This window comes from Pipistrellus hanaki (genome assembly GCF_964339955.1).
Source record: "Pipistrellus hanaki genome assembly, chromosome: 14".
Classification (NCBI taxonomy): domain Eukaryota; kingdom Metazoa; phylum Chordata; class Mammalia; order Chiroptera; family Vespertilionidae; genus Pipistrellus; species Pipistrellus hanaki.
Genome location: NC_140516.1, coordinates 20,064,907 through 20,086,865, shown reverse-complemented (window position 1 = coordinate 20,086,865; position 21,959 = coordinate 20,064,907). Strand labels below are relative to the sequence as shown.

Here is a 21,959-nt window from a genome sequence, read left to right as displayed (position 1 = left end):
TGTGCTGGTGTGAACGTAGGGGTGCATTTATTCTTTGATTGGTGTTTCAGGATTCTTAGAATATATTTCTTGAAGTGGGATCTGGGTCAAATGGGAGTTCCATTTTTAATTTTTTTTAAGGAGACTCCATACTGTTTTCTACAGTGGCTGCACCAGTCTGCATTCCCACTAGCAGTGTACTAGGGTTCCCTTTCTCCACACCACTTGTATATTTCATTGATTTGTTAATGATAGCCATTCTGACAGGTGTGAAAGGGTACCTCATTGATACCATCATTGTTGATTTAATTTGCATAATTTGCATATCTCTGATGATCAGTGACTTTGAGCTTTTTTTTAATGTCTCTTGACCTTCTCTATGTCCACTTTGGAGAAGTGTCTATTTAGGTCCTTTGCCCATTTTTAAAATGGTTTGTCTTCCTTTTGTTAAGTTGTATGAGTTCCCTATATATTTTGAAAATTAACCCCTTATTGGATGAATCATTGGCAAATATGTTCTCCCCTGCAGTGGGCTATCTTTTCATTTTGATACAGCCCCATTTGTTTATTTTCTGTTTCTTTTGCCCTAGGAGATGTATCTGTAAATATTTTGCTACCTATGGCTTCTTCTAGGATTATGGCTTCACATCTTACATTTAAGTCTTTTATTCATTTTGAGTTTATTCTTGTGTATGATGTAAGTTGATGGTCTAGTTTCATTTTTTTTTTGCATATACCTGTCTAATTTTCCAAACATTTACTGAAGAAGCTGTCTCTGCTCCATTATGCTTTGCCTCATCAAATATTAATTTTCATTAATTAAAAGTAATTAAAAGGATAATGCCTTGGGTTAATTTCTGGGGTCCCTGTTCTGTTCCACTGATCTACATGCCTATTTGTATGCCAGAACCAGGCTGTTTTGAGTACAGTGGCTTTACAGTATAACTTGATATCTGGTATTATAATCCCTCCAACTTTGTTCTTTTTTATTCAATATTGTCGGGCCTATTTGTGGTCTTTTTTGGTTTCATATGAATTTTTGGAATATTTGTCTGTGAAATATGCTGTTGATATTTTAATAGGGATTACATGTAGTAGTATGGCCATTTTAATGATAATTCTAACAATACATGAACACTTGTTTATATCTTCTATCTTTTAATGTCCTCTAGTTTGCTGAGTTCAGGTCTTTTACCTCAGTGTGGGGGCATGCAGGAGGCAGCTTCTCTCTCTCTCTCTCCATATATGTATGTATGTGTGTGTGTGTGTGTGCAAATGTGTGTGTGCATATATATATATATATATATATATATATATATATGCACACACACATTTGCATATCCTGGCAAAGGTGATTTCTAATTTTATGACATTGGGATCTGATATTAAACTGCTTTTCTGTGATTACTAATGATGTTGAATATGTTTACAGTACTTAATAAACATTCACATATCATTTTTAAAAGTTTAAAATTTTTGCCTCATTTTTAGTCTGTCTTCTACAAATTCTTTGCCAGGATATGTGTGTGTGTGTGTAATTTCTACAGGTCTGATTTTTATTTTCATTTTCTTACTGAATCTTTCAGAAAGTACAATTTACCAAATTTTTCCTTTATAGTAATTGGCTACAACAAGTTTACCAAGATTTTCTTAATGTTTGAAGATTTAGATTTATGTTTTAGATTTATGTTTAAAGTCATGGGTAACTTTGTATTGATTTTTGTTTATAGAGTGATGCACAGTACATTTTTTTCATATAGATAACTAGTTCAAGCATCATTTGGTGAAAATGCTTTTCTTTTCCTTTTAAATTACCTTGGAACTAGTGTGAAAATTAAATTGACCATATATGTGTGGATCTATTTCTGTACTTTCAATTCTGTTCCATTTCTATGCTTACTTTTATGCTTACTTTTATGCCAGTAAATACTATCTTGAATATTATAGTTTTCTATTAAGTTTTTAAATAAAATAGGCTGGCTGGCATGGCAGTGGTTGGGCATCTACCTATGAACCAAGAGGTCACCTGTCTGGATTGCAGGCTCAATCCCCAGAGTAGGGCATGAAGGAGACAGCTGATCAATGAATCTCTTTGATATCAATAAAAGTATTTGAAAAAGTAAAATATATTAAATTTTAGATCATTTGCTATAATTTTAGATCAGCTTGATAAATTTTATAAAAATGCCTGTGGGATGTTGGCAGGAATTATATTTACTATGTAGAATAATCAGGATAGAAATGAAACTTAACATCTTATATTTCCAAGTATTTTGGTTTTGATGCTATTGTAAAAGTTATTTTGAAGTTTTCATTTTATGATTTTTCATTAATATACAAAAATACAACTAATTTTTTTTTCTTATTTCTTACAACATTTATAGTCCACAAATTGTCTCCAGGAAGACTCAGGGGCAAAGGTGCACTTGTTTTTCTTCTCTTGGGGATTATAGTATTCTAATATTGTTCAGTATTTGAAAGTAGTTCTAAGTAACATTTATTTCAGTGCTGTGGTTGTTCATGATAGCAAGTAAAGATTATTCTTTGTTACTAAGCAATGATAGGGAGGGAGCCAATGTTCAGTTTTATGAACTTAAAAATATGTATGTATATTTTTTACATTGTTTTGTTGGGTTCATGGGGATTTATAATTGTATTAGTCGTTTTTGAAAGGCCTCTTCATCACTGTGAAATGCTTTTTATGCCTCAAATTCTACTTTGTCTGGTAGTAGAATAACTTACTATGTTCTTCAATCACTCATAAAAAAGATTGGTAATTATTTCAGTTGTTTACTTGTCTCTATTTAAAGTGTGTCTCTCTAAAGCATCATACAATATATTCTTTACTCTTTTTTTTGGGGGGGGGGGTAATGAAATATTTTATATTCAATTGTCCTTCTATAGTACCTCCTCAGTTATATTTACATTTTGACTTTTTTGCTTTAAAATATACTTCTCTGATTTACTAAGATTTAGCATTAAACATTACTTTTACTACTTTCTATAATGTTGAATCATAGAAAATTAAAACAAGTATTCTTATTCCATTTTTACAATATTATCAAATTTCATTTAAGTGTATTGTAGGGCAATTATAATATTACTTTATAGTCAATGTTTATTATTTATCAAATATGTACTTTTTTCTATTGCATTTATATTTTTCATTTGAAAGAAAATTCTAAAACCTGAATAACTTCCTTAAATATTCCTTTTTGAAAATGCCTGATGGTGAGAAATCCCCTCATTTGTTATTTTTCTGCAAGGATCCTATTGCAGCTTTTTTTTCTGAAGGATATTATCATTATTTATACTGTAGATTACCAGTTATTTTCTTTCACCTTATTAGTAAATATATCATTTAATTTCCTTCGTTATTTCTTTTAAAGTCAGTCATAAGTTTCCATGAATCTCCTTTAAAGCAAACTGGTTTTTCTTCTCTGGCTGCTCTTAAGATTTTAGCTAACTCTTATTATTGTAGTTTTACTATGTTGGTCTTACTCTACCGAGCCTCTTGAAATTTTTTTCTTTGAGTGAGGGAAGAGAGAAAGAATTATCAGTTGATTACATCCTGTATCAAACCTACAACTTGAGTATGTGCCCTGATCTGGAACACTTTGGTGCATAGAATAATTGATTTCTTTTCAGTTAGGAAAACAAATTTAGGCAATTAATTTATACAATTATTTCTTTGAATATTGCTTTTGTCCCTCCTTTCTTCTATTTTTTCTGCTTATGCTATGCCTCTTACCTGGCTTTCCAAGTTAGTGGTAGAGTAACTGGCTTATCAAGATCCACTGCACTCTAACCAGAAATCAAAATGTTATCCTTTCAGTGGGTATTTAACTTAGTCTAGTTCATCAATTTATCTCTCAGCTTGCTCCATGTAGGATTTTCCTGTGCAGGATGCCTCCTCCAGATGTTCTTTAAATATTTGTTTTAAACTCTGTTGGTTTTGAGTCTATACCCACTAATGGACTCACAAGACTATAATTACCATTACTTTGCTTATGATTCTCGAGAAACTCTCATTATTACTTGAGCTCTAAAAGTCATCTTTGACTCGAAGCCATTCTCCTCACCAGTTGCATTTAGTTCAACCCTATCAATATCTTTCCTCCTTTACTATCACCACTCTGAGCTAACTTGGACAAATACAATATGTTTCAGAGCTCTGCTGCTGCATTGGTTGCTCCTGTCTGGGTCCATTCCCTAAAAATATGCAAAAATGATCCCTCAAAAAATCCATTTGTTTTACAATACACTGATGGGTTTTCATGGACCTTTAAGATGTATCCTCACTTTAACTTTTTGTTACAGACTACAAAGCCTTGAATAAGATTTGTGTCTCTTCTTGCTTAGACAACTTCTTGCTTTCATAAAGGCCATCCATATAATGAAATGAAACATCTTAGTTTTAGTGTGTGAATATCCCACATATATCACCTCACCTCCAAGCCTTGTCATAAGCCAGCCCTTTCCTCTGCCTGGAAATAATCTCTTCTCATCGGGGAACCTCCTCTTCTTTCCTTAGGTCTCCTGCTAATAGTATCTGTTTCTCAGGAAAGTGGTCCATGATCCTGAGACTAGGCCAGATTGCCTTTTCATATGTTGTTATAGCAATCTTTGTCTCCTCTAACATTTAGTCTCACCTTAAAGGCCATGTAGAAAAAATAGCACTGTCTTCCCATGCTGTATAATTGTTTGAGGCATGCTACATAAGATACTTGGCACAGAAATAAATTATTTAAGAGAATATTTAAATAAGTTATGGAAACATAAGCATAGAAACCATATGCAAAATACTTTAAAGATGGACTATCTCAATTACTCTTTTTCTAATCTGCCCCAAAACAATATTTCCCAGACATCTATAGCCAAGCCCCATCAAACAGGGTTTTTGGCATCTAGGAATGGCACAAAAAACCATGATCAAATGATGCTTTTCAGTATTTATATTTAAAACTCTGTTGAAAGAAATGTTTATAAAATCCAAATTCCCACATTTAGATTAATCTCATTTTTAGTCAATAAAAATGTCTCTTAACCCAAGAATAAAATAATGGTTTTTATAGTAAATAACCTATATTTCTATCCGAACTTCACCGTATTCTATTGTATATTTGCAGCCTGGGAAGTTAATTTGCTTCTCTGAGCTTCTGTTTTCTTCTAGTGTAACTACAATTAAAATAATTTTCAGGGTGGTTGTTAAGAGTAAGCCTGATAACATTTTTGGTATACTTTGTTAGGGCTTTACACATACTTGTACTACTATCCCTCCCTCACCTCTTATAAGTACCATAGTTTTATTATGTACAAATCTCTCCCCTAATATATTTTATTGATTTTTTACAGAGAGGAAGAGAGAGGTATAGAGAGTTAGACATCGATGAGAGAGAAACATCAATCAGCACACCCCCTACTGGGGATGCCCCCGCAACCAACGTACATGCCCTTGACCAGAATCGAACCTGGGACCTTTCAGTCTGCATCCACTGAGCCAAACCGGCCCCGGCCCTACATACAGTTTACATATCAAATTAGCATGAGTCCAGCTCATCATAATTCTTTTAGTAAGTTTTACTGGTCAGGATCCAGTGAGGAAAATAGAAACTACTTCAGGCGTATCAAACATTAAATTTAATACAGGGGATTGTTATTGTAAGGCAGCCCTCCACTCACCATCAGCATGAACTTGATATCATTTCTTCTGCACTGGAGGAGATGGGAAAGAGGGAGCCATGACAAGCAGCTGAAACACTAAAAGGGGATGATTGCTTGCCAATTGCCTCCCATGGGGTAAACCTGGCTGAAAACCAGCCATCAAAAAACCCTGGGTAAAGAACAGTTCTGAGAGCAAAGTAACTGTGGCTGGCAAAATGAGATTTTTGCATAAGCAAGCACGTTCCCCTCAGTTTCAATATGTCATGGTTTTATTCATGAAATCCCATAGTATTTGCCTTTCTATACCTGTGATTATAATATTGTGTCTGTTTGGGGGAAAAAAGTTCACATGTTCTGGCATTCAATCAAGGACATGTTTACACAAAATTGAGTAGTTATTTTCCTACCTCTATTCTTGGTAAAATAAAATATGACAGAGCGATGGCTTCTTTAGTTCTCAAGGCTTTTATACACTTATATTCTTTAAGCTGCTGTCAGACATGCCTCTGCTTCTGAAGATAAATTCTGGTATTTTGCTGGGAAATGGAGGCTACAAAAGTGTGGGGACTGGTGGTGGTACATAAATAAACTTTTGTTCTTACTTATATACAGGATGGGGCAGACGTAGGTTTACAGTTGTGAGTACACAAACCAGAGTTTATTCTTGTATTTTACATACAAACAAGCCTGCTTTTGTCCCACCCTGCACATAGCATATATATTTCCTATACTTATGTTCAGAATATGCTTTTCTAATTTTAAGTAAAATGTCACCACAACAAAATCTATGATAAAGATGCCAGTTTTCTGTTATTTTCATATCCTATGCTTCCCATAGTGTCATTCAACTGGTAGACATTGGTGCTACTCCAGCCCCATGCCTGCTTTGGCCCACAGACACAACGATTATATACCGTGTCAGTGGTTTAAATCTAGGATAAGCAGCAGCAGCACTGACTTACACCATTATTGTTTCATCCACACACCGGAAGGAAAGGGCAGCAGGTAACAAAACAGAACTGCGCTTCGGAAATTATTCCCGGGGAAGCCTGGAGCAACAGCACGCTGTTATCATCGATGTGAGGCATGGGGTATGTCAGGTGTAAAAATTGCACCTTGTGGAAAAACAATTAAAGTGTCTTTAAAACGACTGTCTTCTATTTATCTGAGACTCACAAACTTTATATGTGAGTAAATATAAGAGGTTGAAAAGTGTCTACAATGGGGAAATACTAAAAAGTTCCCTTCTTGATTTTAGTCTCTTGGCAAGATAAGAGCTTTTTGATTTGATAAGAGTATCTTATAGAACACAAAACAATCTTCCCGAGTCCTCCTACTGCTGTCTTCTAGTTCTGGGATGTGATTCTCACATATTTCAGAGCAGCTGGTGTTGCTCTCCCAGGTGTTTAGAAAATGGGAAACTTCACTGGCAGCAAGCCCCAACTCCGAAGCAGTAGGTGTCTACTCTCACCCTCCAGGCACTGGATTCAGCAGGAAGTAAAAGCGTGAAGGCATGTGTGGTTTTTAATCACTGTGATTTTAGCCTTGATGGGAATTTAAAGAATTAAGCCCACTGGGTGACTTTAGAGATGTGTTGGGGAAGAGGAGAGGAAGTAAGTAGAGATGAGTCATTAAAAATATGGACTCTGGTGACTACCTAAAAACAAACAAAACACTCTCTAAGTCTGTTTTCTATTCTGTAAAATGGAAAATCAATAACATTGCCTCATAGGACTGCCAAGAGGACAGATTATGTAGCACAACGTATTGTAGAAATACTGATTCATTGCCATTGCTACCGATATCAAGGTTTTGAATACAACATTCCTTTGCCAGTGGTCACTGCAAAAGTAAGAGTGAGGAAAGATGAAGTTACAGTAATAGCCTCTGTTTTGTAAACTTTTATCAAAGTAATATGCGTTGAACTAGTTTCTATAATTCTAATAACAACCCTGTGAGGTATCTATTATTTTTCTAATATATCAGGTAAGGTATCTGTGTCTTGCCCAAGGTCACATAGGCAGTAAGAGGTAAAGCTGTTATTGAACTCCAAATCCCCTGCTCTCTCAAGAAAAGAAAATGTTTTGTAATTTAGTGAAAAGTCTCTCATTAAGGCTGAGTTCCTCCAACCCATTCTTCTTCTTCTATTGATATTTTGTACTGATATATTCCTTCTTTCTATTTAAAGAGTTTTTGTCTTAATCCCTTCAACATTAACTCTGTTACTTATCTCCACTCCGTCTAAACCTTGTCCTCCAGAAAGTTGTGCCAATTGTGGCTGCACAGTATCACCCTACTACAATGTAACTGACCTTTGTGATAAAAACTCTGAATTTATAGGGAAATCTCTATATTGGTTAACTCTGGTTTTTTAAACGTTTATGATATGCTTAATAATGGGCTGAGTGTTATTGTTGGTGTGTTTCTCACTTCAGATGCCCAGCATTTTCTCTTCTCTTTTTAACCTCACCATTCAATTTTAAACATGATGGGTCCAAGGATTACAACAATGTAATGGCAATAGCACAGTGGTCACAAAGACAGAAGAGGGCTGTCCTCCAGATGAAAGCTTTTGACCTAGGGGTCCAGACACACTGGTGTATTTCAATTACTTGTGATATGTGTCACAAGGTCCATAATTTGGAGGTAATAATAATAGGTCAAACACCGAAGTTGGAGAATGACTTACTGTTTTCTCACAAATTACAATGGCTTCAAGGTTATCCCTCTAATTATATCCTTTCACTCACATGCATCCTGATATACTTCCTGGAGTGTGAAATGAAAGAGAAGAGAAGAGCTAAAGCTAGTTTCCTAGTAATCAAGCTGGAATCCTACTTTATCAATACCGTGTTCAGTGAAGTGGAGCTGCTCATAAGAAATATGCTCTGCAGGAGAATGAGTGTCACAGCAGAAAAACAAAAATTTTCAAGTTTGAGATACTCTGCCCTAGGAACTAAAGACTGAGATAAGCAGGTTACTCTCCTTCAAAGACGTTCCCCATAGCAACACTATGAACTAGCTATACAGCCATTTTAATAAGAACCAAGATTTGAGGTCTACATTATTTTTAGTAATCTCTATCTTAAACACATCGTTTATGGCAGATACTAGCGGTGGAGTATCCAGTAGGCATTCCCCCATTAATCCTTGAAAACTGAGCACTGATTTTGTTCAGAAATTTACCCAACCTTGAGGGATTAAATCCTGATTAGTCTATTACCATTTATAACTGATTGGTGGCCATGGTCGGCAAAGCGCGGCTAGCGAGCCAAAGACGCTCTTTGGTCCCAGGAGTGTGGCTCTTCCACAAAATACCATGGCCTGGGCAAGTCTATTTTGAAGAAGTGGTGTTAGAAGAAGTTTAAGTTTAAAAAATTTGGCTCTCAAAAGGAATTTCAATCATTGTACTGTTGATATTTGGCTCTGTTGAGTAATGAGTTTGCTGACCACCGGTCTAGGGGTATTTCATGTGACCCTGTCTTGACCAACTAGAAAAGTAAAATCTGCTGGGGTGGATCTGATGAAGATTTATTTATAATAAATGACCATGTCATAAAAAGAAAGCTCCTTTTTTACTTAAAAAGGAGTTATAAAAAAACATGAAATTTGGAGCTACCACATCCATACTGAACATATAAGAGAGCACAAAATATAGATGATGATAGAAGGAAATATGGAAAGAATTCAAGTATAATGAGTTATAGTATACCCTGGAACAACCATTATCTGGACTAATGGTTTAAATCAGGGATTATAAATTTTGTCACTTACAATCAAAAGCACTCATCTTTTCAAATCCTGCCCCCACTTCTCTATATTCAGCCAAAAACAGTTCTGATGAAGGTGATGCCATCAGTCTCCTAGTTGATAATCCATATTCTAACCATCTTGGAAACACTGGTTGTATCTATGTCCCTCCAGCATTCAAGGACACTCCTTGTAGGGTTCTCAACTATGGGTACTCAGTTTTTGCATTGACTTCTTTTTGATCATGTATTTACTTAGCATGACCACTCCCTTTGCTATTGCTCACCTACACCTAGTATTATTCTTCTGCCTCCACAATTTTAATCCCAAATATTTTACCTATGGAACCACACCTCATTCATATTTGTTTCCAACTCAAAAATCCATTTTTAAAGCAGTCCGCAATTCCAATGAAAACAGTGGCTATAGGTATGCATCCAATCAACATGGCATTGAGTTTTGTTCAACAATAATGTGAGAAACAAAAACATGGTCATTAGAAGTCACTAAAAAAGGAAAGGATACAAATTCTGGGAGAATGGAAAAGAGGTCAAGGCACAGTGTTTCATTGAAGAACAAAGACAAGCTCACTTGTGAATGTAAAGAGATTAGGTACCAGTGGGTCAGGGTTTTCAAGTTGGATAGACATTGATTGGGGACAAATAATCATTTTATGGAGCTGTGTGATTTTTTTAGAGCAGAAACTGAGGCCTACCATTGCAGAACTATAGATCTCACCACCTAATAGAATCACAGCATCTCTGAGAGGGAAGAGACAAGTAAAATGTAGCAATGCCAGAAGAGTTACACATTTTTTTAGAGCACATGTGAATGCCTCTCCTGTGCATCCCCATAAGCAGCCCAAATCACAGGAGTTGTGCAAGCCAGGGAAATGTGTTATTCCTGTCAATATAATTCCATATGTATAATACTTGGGTTGTTTAGACCTAGGAAATTCTAATCTTTTGTTCTAAGAATATATCTTTGAGCATATACCTTTTATTATTCAAAACAATCTACCATTCAAAGGAAGAATCAAGTTTTTTTTTTCCCAAGGACATGATAAAATATATTTTTCTAGGATCCCTTTACTTTCAGGATTCTCAGGAATTAATCTGTCAGTTCTATGAAGATAATGTATATTAACTTGCATTTGTATATTAGCTCATGGTTTTGTTTATAATTATGTCATGTTTCTGAATTGTTCTCTTCTAAGATATCTGGTGATTATGCCTGATTGTGTTGATTTTATTTGAATTATTCAGAAGAAATTATAAAGTAACTTATTCTGTGCTAGAATTTTGGCAAATTGGAGATTCTTATTTTCCATTTTAGAGAATTTTTATTCAAAATGTTATTGCAGGTAAGGATAACTTCATTTAACAATACTCCAGACAAAGCAGCTAAAGTAATGCTAAATTTACCTGATGATAATATTTCATAGTTTTTAATGATTTTATCCTTTCAATTCAACAACAACATAATAAGCTAGCTTTGTATATTGAGTATATCTCAGTGTTGTAGTAATATATAGAAATGTTTAAAAATGTTTGAGTTAACTTTCCTGAAGCTTACAGCATGATATTAAGGACACATACCCTAAACGTGTGTATCCCACAGATAAGGATTTGAACTTCGATTACTACTGACTTGGAGTGACGTTATGATAGCCACAGGTGTGAGTGACATACTTTCCCCAGATATGCACCCACGAGTGCACACTCTGATTGATAACCACATGTAGTGTTAAGATTAACATGTGTGCATTGATGTAATTCATTGATAGCTAGCCGCCTGAACTTCAGTGGGTGCAAAAAGGCTTTAAAAACGGGTCCCGACCAGTGGACAGTGTTCGCCTGTGGAGAGAGCTACAAAGGCATGTCTTCTGCCAGTCCGACAGAGGACACCACCCTGTGCCGCTCCCTGCCAGAGGACAGAACAACGGCTAATACCTCCCAATCGGGTGAGGAACACAGGCATCCGGACTGGACCAGCCCAACTGCGGAACCCCAGAGGAGACCACCACCGGGAGGATCCTGTTAAGCCTGTACCTGCAGCATCAGGAACTTTTGTGAGTAATAAAATGCTGGGTGATTTGCAACTAAATGTTTCTATGTGGTGTAATTCCTCCAACAGTTAATTAAATTACTTTGTGTACGCTTAAAACTGAAACTAAGATTTTTTTTGTATTTTTAGTCCTAAGTCTACTTTTGGTCCTGTTTATGTAGAGCAGTCTCTTTGCTAGTAACTACTTAAATGTCCCAACACCTGCACGGTTAAGACACTCAAGGTCATGAACAACATCCATTCTAACTTATGGGAAAGTTTTTGAACTGAATAGAGTAACCTAAGGATATCTCCAGTGAGTGAACTTTGGGTAATATGCAGTCAATTTATAGCTCAGCCTTCATGAATATTCATTCAAGGAATGACAGAGTACATCTTTTCCTCTCCCCCTGAAATTTCAACAAGTTAACCAACTATAATTCAACAACAACAAAAAATTCCTGCTCAACATAGAGGGACCCCTGTGCAATTAAACATCTAAAGGTGAAAAACGGGGACACCAGAAGGGAGGAAAGTGTAGACAACACACAGACGCATGTCTTCTGCCAGTCCAGAAGCTTGTGGTTCGGCCCAGAGAGTGGAGAAAGACAGGGGTAGCAGGCACTTCCTTCAGCCTGCAGGAACAGAGCTGTGGATGGGGGTGGGGAAGAAAGGCAGCACAACCCAGCAGGGTGGACAGCAAGAGAGTGAACAGTGTCTGGGTGAGCAGACGCTTAACAGAGAATAGGGGTCTTCACTGAGGCTCCCCAGTGTCAGGCAGGTAGTGATGTTTCCACAGAGCCCTGCCACCACTTGGACTCCCAAAACTCGCTTCTTGATGCCCTTGCAGTCAGGTCCAGAAACACATTGTCTGTAAACCAAGAGCTGACACAGTAGAATTGCTGTTTCCCTCTGTGACTGATCCCTAGGAGGTTCCTTGGAGCAGATTCCTCAGAGGTCACAGGTTGCCATTACAGTGAGGGGAAAACAAACTCCACCCCCAAGCATATCAGCTGTACTGTCTTACAGAAGCCATAGAGGGGAGATTTAAGACGGAGACCACAGAGGTAAAAATTTTGTGATCCAGCGCCATCTACTGGAAAATAGTAGAAAGGCCTCTTCAGAGATAAATGCATAAACCAAGACAGAAAATACCATGAAGAACCATAATAATGAATCATAATAATGACAGAGACCAGAAAGAAAATATTAGTGATATCAAAGATATGAATTAAGAAATGAGGAAGAGGGAGACCTAAGCATAAAGAAAAATAAAGAGTTCAATAAGACCTATCTGACTCCATGAGAAAAAGCAATATTAGAATTATATGCATTACAGAGGAGGGAGCAGTGAATGGAGTCTATTAAAATAAATAGTGAAGGACAACTTCCCAGAACTATGTAAAAAACTGGATTCTCAAATCCAAGAAGCAAGGAGAACATCAAGGAGATATAAAGATGTTCTCAGACATACAGAAGCTGAGAGATTTTATCTCCAGAAAACTCTATTGCAGGAAATGCTCAAGAGAATTATTCTACTTAAAGAATAGTAAGTCACAACACTATGAGTAATATCAGCATACACAGGGATAATTTGTGATAACAAAAACATAAAGGAACAGGGCTGGGGGAGGAGGTGGATTGGACAAACTGGCAAAGGAAGATGAAGATCAGATGCACTCAAAAGGAAAAACACTATGGAATATATGCAACTTCACTTTTTATAATCCTAAGGGTAGCCACACACAAAAATCCCCAAACCAGAACAAATAACTTTTAAAAAAGAGGAAATGGAGGGACAAAACAAAAATAAGACAGAAACATAAATGAAGAAAACCAATGGAGTCACAGGGCTACCAGGAAACAAAAGATAAAATGGCTATAAGTAATCCTCATACATCAATAATTACCTTAACTGTAAATGTTCTGAATTCACCAATAAAGAGGCACAGAGTAGTAAAGTGGATCAGAAGACAAAACCCAACCATATGCTGCCTACCTAAGACACATCTAAGCTGCAAAGACAAAGGTAGATTCAAAGTAAAAGGGTAGAAAGTGATTCTTCACAGAAAAGCGGAAGTAGCCATATTTATGTCTGACAAAATAGATTTCAAGATAAGAGACACTTTATAATGATATAGGGAACACTATATGAAAAAAATATAAAACTTCAGAATGTGTGTGTGTGTATCTATCCCCAATCAGGAAGCACAAAAAATATAAGTACAGACAAAAGGGAGAAACAGATCAAAACACAATAATAGTTGGGGATCTTAATACTCCATTGACAACTTTAGACAGATCAACCAAACAGAACATTAATAAAGAAATATTGACCTTAAATTTAAAACTAAAACAAATGGGCATGATTGATATTTACAGAACCTTTCATCCCATAATATCAAGATTATACCTATATTCGTCTCCACTGCACATGGAACATTCTTAAGGGTAGACCTAGTGTCAACAAATTCATAAAGACTGAAATTATGTCAAGTATGTCCTCTGACCACGATGTTTTGAAATTAGAAATTTCCTGCAAAAAGAAAGTAAAGAAACCCCATAATATGTGGAGATTAAACAACATACTGTCAAAGAAGAAATAAAAGATTAGAAGATAGAAATAAATGAGAATGACAGTACAACAGATCAAAACTTCTGGGATGCAGCGTAAACAGTAGTAAGAGGGACATTTTATACATTATTGACCTATATAAATAAACAAGATAAATCCCAAAGTAAACTACCTAACATCACATTTCAAATAACTAGAAAAAGAAGAATAAAAGCAACCCAAAGTCAGTAGAAGAAAGGAAATTATAAAAATTAGGGCAGAATTAAATGAAATAGAGAACAAAAAGACTATACCAAAAATTAACAAAACAAAAAGCTGGTTCTTTGAAAAGAATAATAAAATTGACACCTCTATGCAGACTCACTAAGGGAAAAAGGGAAAAGATATAAACAAAATCAGAAATGAGAGAGAAGTTACTTTTCTACAGACATCACAGATGTACAAAGGATAATACTAGAATACTAGGAAATACTATATGTCACCAAATTTAATAACCTATAAGAAATGGATAATGAAATAGGAATTTTGGAGGGTGAAAAAGGTTTTTGGAAATTGTATAAATTAAGGGGACCATAAAGGAAGCACAGGGCTGCAGAGCAGCAGAAGGTATAGTTCCATAGCATGGGGAAGCTGAAAAGTTGCAACAGGTACATTTCCATAGAAGGAGGGAGCTGGGAACAACAAAAGGTCTATATTTACAAAATAAAGGGAAGGAAGCCCTTCATCCAGAAGGAGAAGAAGAAAACCCGAAAGGAGCATGAAAACAAAGGAGGCCTGGAGAACCTCTTATGTCCCATGTGAGGTTCAACCTTTGAGCCCAGGAGTTACTATAGTATCCAGTCTAAGGGAATAGTGACCAATCAGAGCGGATATTAAGACACTAGGATCTGCTGCCTTTATAAGCCATAAGGAAAAAGAACTCAGTGGGACTCTTTCTCCCTCCCCATTGTTGTGGGGTCGAACCCTGAGTTCAAAATAAGACCACTGGAGGCTGATTAATTAATAAGCAGGCAAAGATGTATTGAAATAACTGGCCAGGACAGACGCGAGGGCACCACACGCAAGTGGTCTCCACACGACTGCCCCATTTCAGGGGTAGGCAGCCCCTTTTAAAGGTTCAAACCACAGGGATTTTCCTTTGTTCTAAATTCTAAATCTTAAAGACTATATTCTAAAGACTGGGGTCAGCCCGCAGGGTCGTTGCTAGTCACATCTTGCTGAACATTGGAATGTGGCCCTATCTTGCAATAGCCTATAACACAGAAGCAGAGCTCAGAGGTTATCTAGTTTCTATCTCTGAAGGTTACTGAGTCAGTGGGAATTATTCTCTTGTGCTCCTGGTCCCAGGCAAGGGAAAACTGCCTTAGGCTCCAAGTCTCCACCTGAAAGCTAAGGTAAATCTCTCCCCCCCCCTTGTTTATTCAGGTGCAAGAGCCAAACTAGAAGGGTTAAAATTATTTTACCAAAGTATGGTTGCCACTATATTTCACCCATGTGGGAGTCTGTACTTGTTCTTCAATAAATCTCCACCTTTGCTATACTACCCTGTCCGTAGATTCATTCTTCGACTCCTACGGACAAAGAGTCCAGGAGAATGCCAAGTGTTTTAGAACAAAAATTCTATATCAGTAAGTTCCTAGAAATATATAACCTTCCTAGACTAAATCATGAAGAGTTGGAAAACCAAAATAGGCAGATCTGCAGTGAGGAAATTGAAAAAACCATTAAAAACCTCCCCTTCAGCCCCCCAAAAACAAACCAACAACAAAAAAACCCATGTCCAAGCCAGATAGCTTCCGTAGTGAATTCTACCAAATGTACAAAGATTTAAAATCTATTCTTTTCAAACTCTTCCAAAAAATTGAAGAGAAGGCAATACTTCCTAACACAGTGGTCAGCAAACTCATTAGTCAACAGAGCCAAATATCCACAGTACAACAATTGTAATTTCTTTTGAGAGCCAAATTTTTTAAACTTAACCTTCTTCTAATGCCACTTCTTCAAAATAGACTCGCCCAGGCCATGGTATTTTGTGGAAGAGCCACACTCAAGGGATTAAAGAGCCGCATGTGGCTGGCAAGCCACAGTTTGCCAACAACTATCTAACACATTCTCTGAGGCCAATGTAACCCTGATAGCACAAATAAAACTACAAACCAATATACCTGATGAATACAGATGCAAAAATTCTAGCAAATCGATTACAATAGTATATCAAAAAGTAATTATCATGATCAAGTGGGGTTTATTCCAGGGGCACAAGGATGGTTCAACATATGCAAATCAATCAATGTAATACACCACATATAGATGGACAGATAAGTTTTGACAAGGGAGCCAGAAACTCATAATGGAAAAAGATAGTCTCATCAATAAATAGTGCTGGGGAAACTTAAAACCACATGAAAATGAATGAAACTGGATTACAGTTTCTCCCCAGATATAAAAAGTAACTCAAAAATGGATCAAAGACCTAAACATAAGACCCAAAACAATAAGTTACATAAAAGAAAATATAGGTACCAAACTTTTGGACCTTGGTCATAGAGGAGAACATTTTATGAAGTTGACCCCAAAGGCAAGGGAAGAAAAGGCAAAAATAAAATGAGTGGGACTATATCAAACTAAAATACTTCTGCACATCAAGAAAAACTGTCAACACAACAAAGAGACAGCCAACCAGATGGGACATGATATTGCCAAACAAATGTTTAATTTCCAAAATATATAAAGAACTCATGAAACTCAGCACCAAAAACAAACAACCTAATCAAAAAGCGGGCAGAGGACCTGAAAATACATCTCTCCCTAGAAGACACATGAACAACCAATAGATATATGAAAAGATGTTCAATCTCACAGGCAATTAGGGAAGTGGAAATAAAAAGTAAATGACATACCACTTTACACCTGTTACAGTGTCCCTTATAAGCAAGGCAGGCAAAACAATTGTTGGAGAAGTTGTGGAGAAGCTGCTGGTGGGATGTAGACAGGTACAACTATTATGAAAAGCAATCTGGTGATTCCTCAAAAATTTAAGAACAGAGCTACCATATGACCCAGCAGTCCCTCTCCTGGGCATATACCCGAAAAACCTGAAATCATATTCAGTATTCACAAAGACATATGTACTCTTATGTTTATTGCAGCATTATTCATGGTGACCAAGACATGGAAACAACCAGTGTCCTATAATAGAAAACAATATAAAGAAGATGTGGTGCATGTACACACTGGAATACTACTCAGCCTTAAGAAAGGATAAGATAAAAACTATTTACAACAATGTGGATGGATGTTAAGAACTATGATTTCACTGATAAATGGTGTATAAAACTGGAATTCGTAAACACAAACAGAAGTGGTGACTGCTTGAAGGAAGGGGTCCTAATATAAGGTGACAGTGCAATATACAGATCTTATATAAATTCACACCTGAAACTTACATGCTCATCTTGACCAATGTCACCCCAATCAAGCCTCAGGCTTATAATTTATTGTACAAAATGTTCATTCACCAGAAAAGGAAATGACTATGTCCACTGGTCTCATTATAATAGTAAAACTTTGTTTAGAGAGTTTACAACTAGATTTAAAAAGGAAACTACTTTAGTTGCTCAAATCTAAATTCAATAAGAACTCAACATTGATTAGTATTGTCAATTTATTTAAATTAACTCTTAGTATCTGCGATTAATGAAGTTAGAGTGCAGTTGTATACTATATATGTCAGAAACATTTTGGTCAAATAACTTTCAAATATATACAAATCATGTAACTAAACTTATTCATTAAACAATAAAGCAGTTGTTTTAACATCATGAAAGGAATTACATCTAGAGATTTCTGATGCCATCATGCTATTCTGAATTCCCCACTTCTCTCGTTTGGATCAACTGAAGTAGACATGATTGCTGCACATGCCTATAACGTCAACTAACATATACTGAAGTGTTTCACATCTCTAACTTCAATCCTGACCTCTCTTTCGGGTTCCGTTATCATATCTCCAATTATGTCTTGGACATTTACATATGGATTTGCTTTAATAACCACAAATAAACCCAAATCTAAACCCCTATATTCTCCCTATGTGGACAGAATGATGGTTAACAGTGACTTAAACCATATTTTATAGAAAAGGCCTATGCTCAAACCTTGTTCTGCCACTTCTTAACTGCATGAATTCAGATGACTTATTAAATCTCTATGTGCCTCTTTTTTTTTCCATCTGAAAAACAGGTATAATTGTATCTAACAAAGTTGACATGACAAAAAAAATATAAGTATATTAAAAACTTAGAAGAATACCTGGAGTGGAGCATGCGCTATATGTAAATATTTTACTACTAATATAATAGCCCCCAAATCTGTGTCAATTTTGCTCATAGTTACCAAAATATATTCATTCTATAATATCTCCTAAATTTCTCTTAAATCTAAATCTCCTTATAATTTACATCATTTCATTGATTTAAGTCAATGTCCCTTTTATGTGAACCATTGAAATAGCCTCTTATTAGTTCCCTAGAGTTTACTCCCCCTTTCTTTAATGTACTCTCCAAACTGTACATGGAATTATCTTTCTAAAATACAATTCAAATAATTATTCTCCTGCTTTACAAACGTCATTTCAGAATACCATAGAGTGAACTTATGAGTACTGAGCATGTCATATTCTCAAAATACCACACCTATCTTATTTTCCACCAGTCCAATCTTTCCTTTTTTTTTTCTCTTTTTTTTTTTCTTCTCATTGCATTAAGTGAAAACTATGCTCCCATGCCTTATGGATGTTTGCTGATATTCCAAGTTTTTCTGGAATTGTTACTTATTCTAAAAGATTCAGCTGAATTGCCCTGTAACTCTCTAGTGAGATTGAAATCATTCCCCCTATTCCATACTTCCCTTTCGGGTAGAGACTACCACTAATTTCTTTGTGCTCTCTATGTTACCCTGCACTTACTTCAATTGTAGCACTTGCCCGGATCCTCACTAAGAAACTAAAAATGTAGGCAAACTCTAACTGGTTGTTGGCTCCCATTTAAGTGATAATTACAGTTTTTAAAGACCCGAGAGAGAGGATTGATACTTCTTTGATTACATGGGTCTAAAAAATCATGACACTTTGCGAGCATGTTTCTGCCATGCTAGAATAACCAAAATAAAGTGTGGAAGAGAAATTCTTACTTAACCAAAGTAGATTCAGATTTACTGTCCTATATCAAAAGAAAACGCATGTATAGGCTCTTTTGATGTTGCCTAAATAGAAACCAAGAATATTTAAAAGCAGAAAAGATGCTAATTAAAAATACTAAAAGGAATGTTAACTATTTGTAAAGTAAACAATGTCCTTGAGCAGTCTCACTAAGAGTTCTATAATTAAGGTAGTAAAGTTACCCTTGGGGTGAGCTTGGAAAATGAATAACCCTCTGAATTTAGTTGAATGCTGTATTCTAGAGTATTTGACTCCATTAAAACTGGAATCTGAATGTTCTGTTCCACTTTCCTAACTTAAAAACACTTAAAAACTTTCCATACTTAAATATGCTTCATAAACCATCTGGAACCAAAATAAGTCTGAGTTTAACTAATGACACCAGGAAGAGCATATATAATTAGTTCCGCATTCCTCAGCAGAATTTGGCCCTCCCTTGTATCAAAGAGATGATGCAAGATATGACTCATGTCATGAAGTGAATGGTCACCTTTATAACCTTGAGACTGTTTATTGGAACTAATGAGGCAGTAAGATGATTAGAGGCTTAAAGTGAATGGTAAAGGCTCTATAGAAGCAGTCTGATTTAGTAACTTTTTATTTGTGAATTTCCCAAAGGTTTTATCTAATGATCTTCCTGGACCCCAACCCTGAATTTATTTATGTGGCAGTGTCCATATATTCTCACCTTTCAGGTCTTGCTCACCCCAGAACCTGTAAAAACACAGGAGCTGATACGGCATCATTGCCTGGTAGCTCACTGGCTTGGCATTGAGTCTATTTACCTGCCAGCATGTTACTAACTTTGCCCCTTAGATACCTTAGAACTGTGCTCTGATTTCTCATCTGTTACTAGAATCCAACATAGAATAGTAGAAAGCAATTTCTAACTACAAGAGACTAAGTTTAATATTCATTATACTGAATAACTTTATACTAGTTACTTTACTTTTCTGAACTCAAATTTATTTGTGCAGTATAGGGGTTGGGTTGGATGATTTATAAGGTCATATCTAGCTTAATAATGCTAAGTCTTAATTACTAACTTTTCTCTAGGTCCTCCCACAGGCACTTGAAAATTGTGAAAAATTCTATCAGTGACTAGATTTTCCTTAAATTCTGTTCTCCTGATATTTAGTTTCTTGGTATATGCAGATTATCTCCCTAACCATATGTTATGAACTAAATTATGTCCCCTAAAAATTAATATGTTGAAGCTCTACCTTACAATGTGACTATATCTGTAGATAAAATCTTTAAGATGTAATTAAAGGTTAAATAAAGAACTTGTGATTCCAGATGTTGACACAGGAGTCTGCCCAACTCGCCTTCTCCTATCAACACACCAAATAGGCAGCTTCACATGAAGTAATTCCCTTTGAAAGAAATCCAGACCTAGCTGAATAAGCTCTACATCTCTGGTAAATGATGAAAGTTTGAGACACACTCTAATCATAAACCACACACCTACCACAGAGACACAATCAGGAAGGACCTCACTACTCAGCTTCTCCCTGAGGTGTGAAGGCTTTGGATCCAATATCTACTGCCCCAACTTTTAAGATGCCTACCTGAGGGATACCAAAACACCTAGCTCTAAAAGCCAATGGGACTTGGACCCATGAGCCCAAGATTATAGCTAACAAAAAAACAGTACTTAAGGGCTTGCAAAGACTTACTCTGATTATCCCACCAGGGCTCAGTGCAGACGGAACAAACAGAGAAAAACATAATCCAGGCCTTTCCTGGATATATACATTCGCATACTTCAAAAGCTAGTGCCTGAGAGTCAGGCTTCTACTTTAATACACATCCTGGCCTTGAGGTGACAGTTCCTTCCCAGAAATTGGGGAGGCCAATGACAACTGATTTTACATTCTTCATCTGGCCCACTCCAGGTCCCCTGAACAAGCATGTCAAACTCAAGGCCCACAATGAATATTTTTGTGGCCCAGCCAATACAATGGTACATATGAAACATTTTATTAAAATTCTTATAACTTAATTTTTACATCATCTTGTTATACATAATTACTGATAACAAACTACAATGTTCGTTAATGACTGATTACTATAATCGTGTTGCATTCATTTCCCTTACATGCCTTATGCGCAGGCACACAATTTCTCTCCACTAATACTAACAGTTTATCCCCACTAATTTTAGCAGACAATTTTAATATCATTAAGTCTCGGACTGACTTATTCAGTGTACAGGAAATATTTCGCTTTTGGAGAACAAGAAAAATAGGTTTATGCACATTATGCTTACTGTGCAGTTATTCAGTGTCTGGTAAGTTAATGTTCAAGAAAAAAGTATGTTCTATTATTTTATGTTAATGATTACTCATTTATTTTAGCCCTTTGTATTCAGTATGTCTCTATTATGGCCCACATAAACTTAAACCTTGTTTATTTGGCCTGTGTTAGCCTTTGAGTTTGACATGCTTGCTTTGGAGAGCACTCATGTATGTGCCTGGCACTGGCTTTCACAGCTGCCACCAGAGGACAAAGCACCTGATCACCTAGGTCTGGTGAACAGTGGAGATTGCATTTCCTGGTCCCACAGTACCTAGCAAAGAAACATTTCTTAACCCACAAGAAACCTACAAATAGCCAAAGCAATATCTTGGGGGGCGGACCTGGAGGCATCATATTTCCTGACTTCAAATTATTTTACAAAGCTGTACTAACAAAAATGTATGGCATTGCTATAAAAACAGACAT

General features: G+C 36.2%; 1 protein-coding gene across 5 annotated transcripts in view; it reads right to left on the bottom strand.

Moving 5' to 3' along the window:
• The window catches only part of CTNNA3 (catenin alpha 3), a 1,202,853-nt gene that overhangs the window by 7,654 nt on the left and 1,173,240 nt on the right, over nt 1–21,959 (bottom strand). The window lies entirely within an intron of this gene.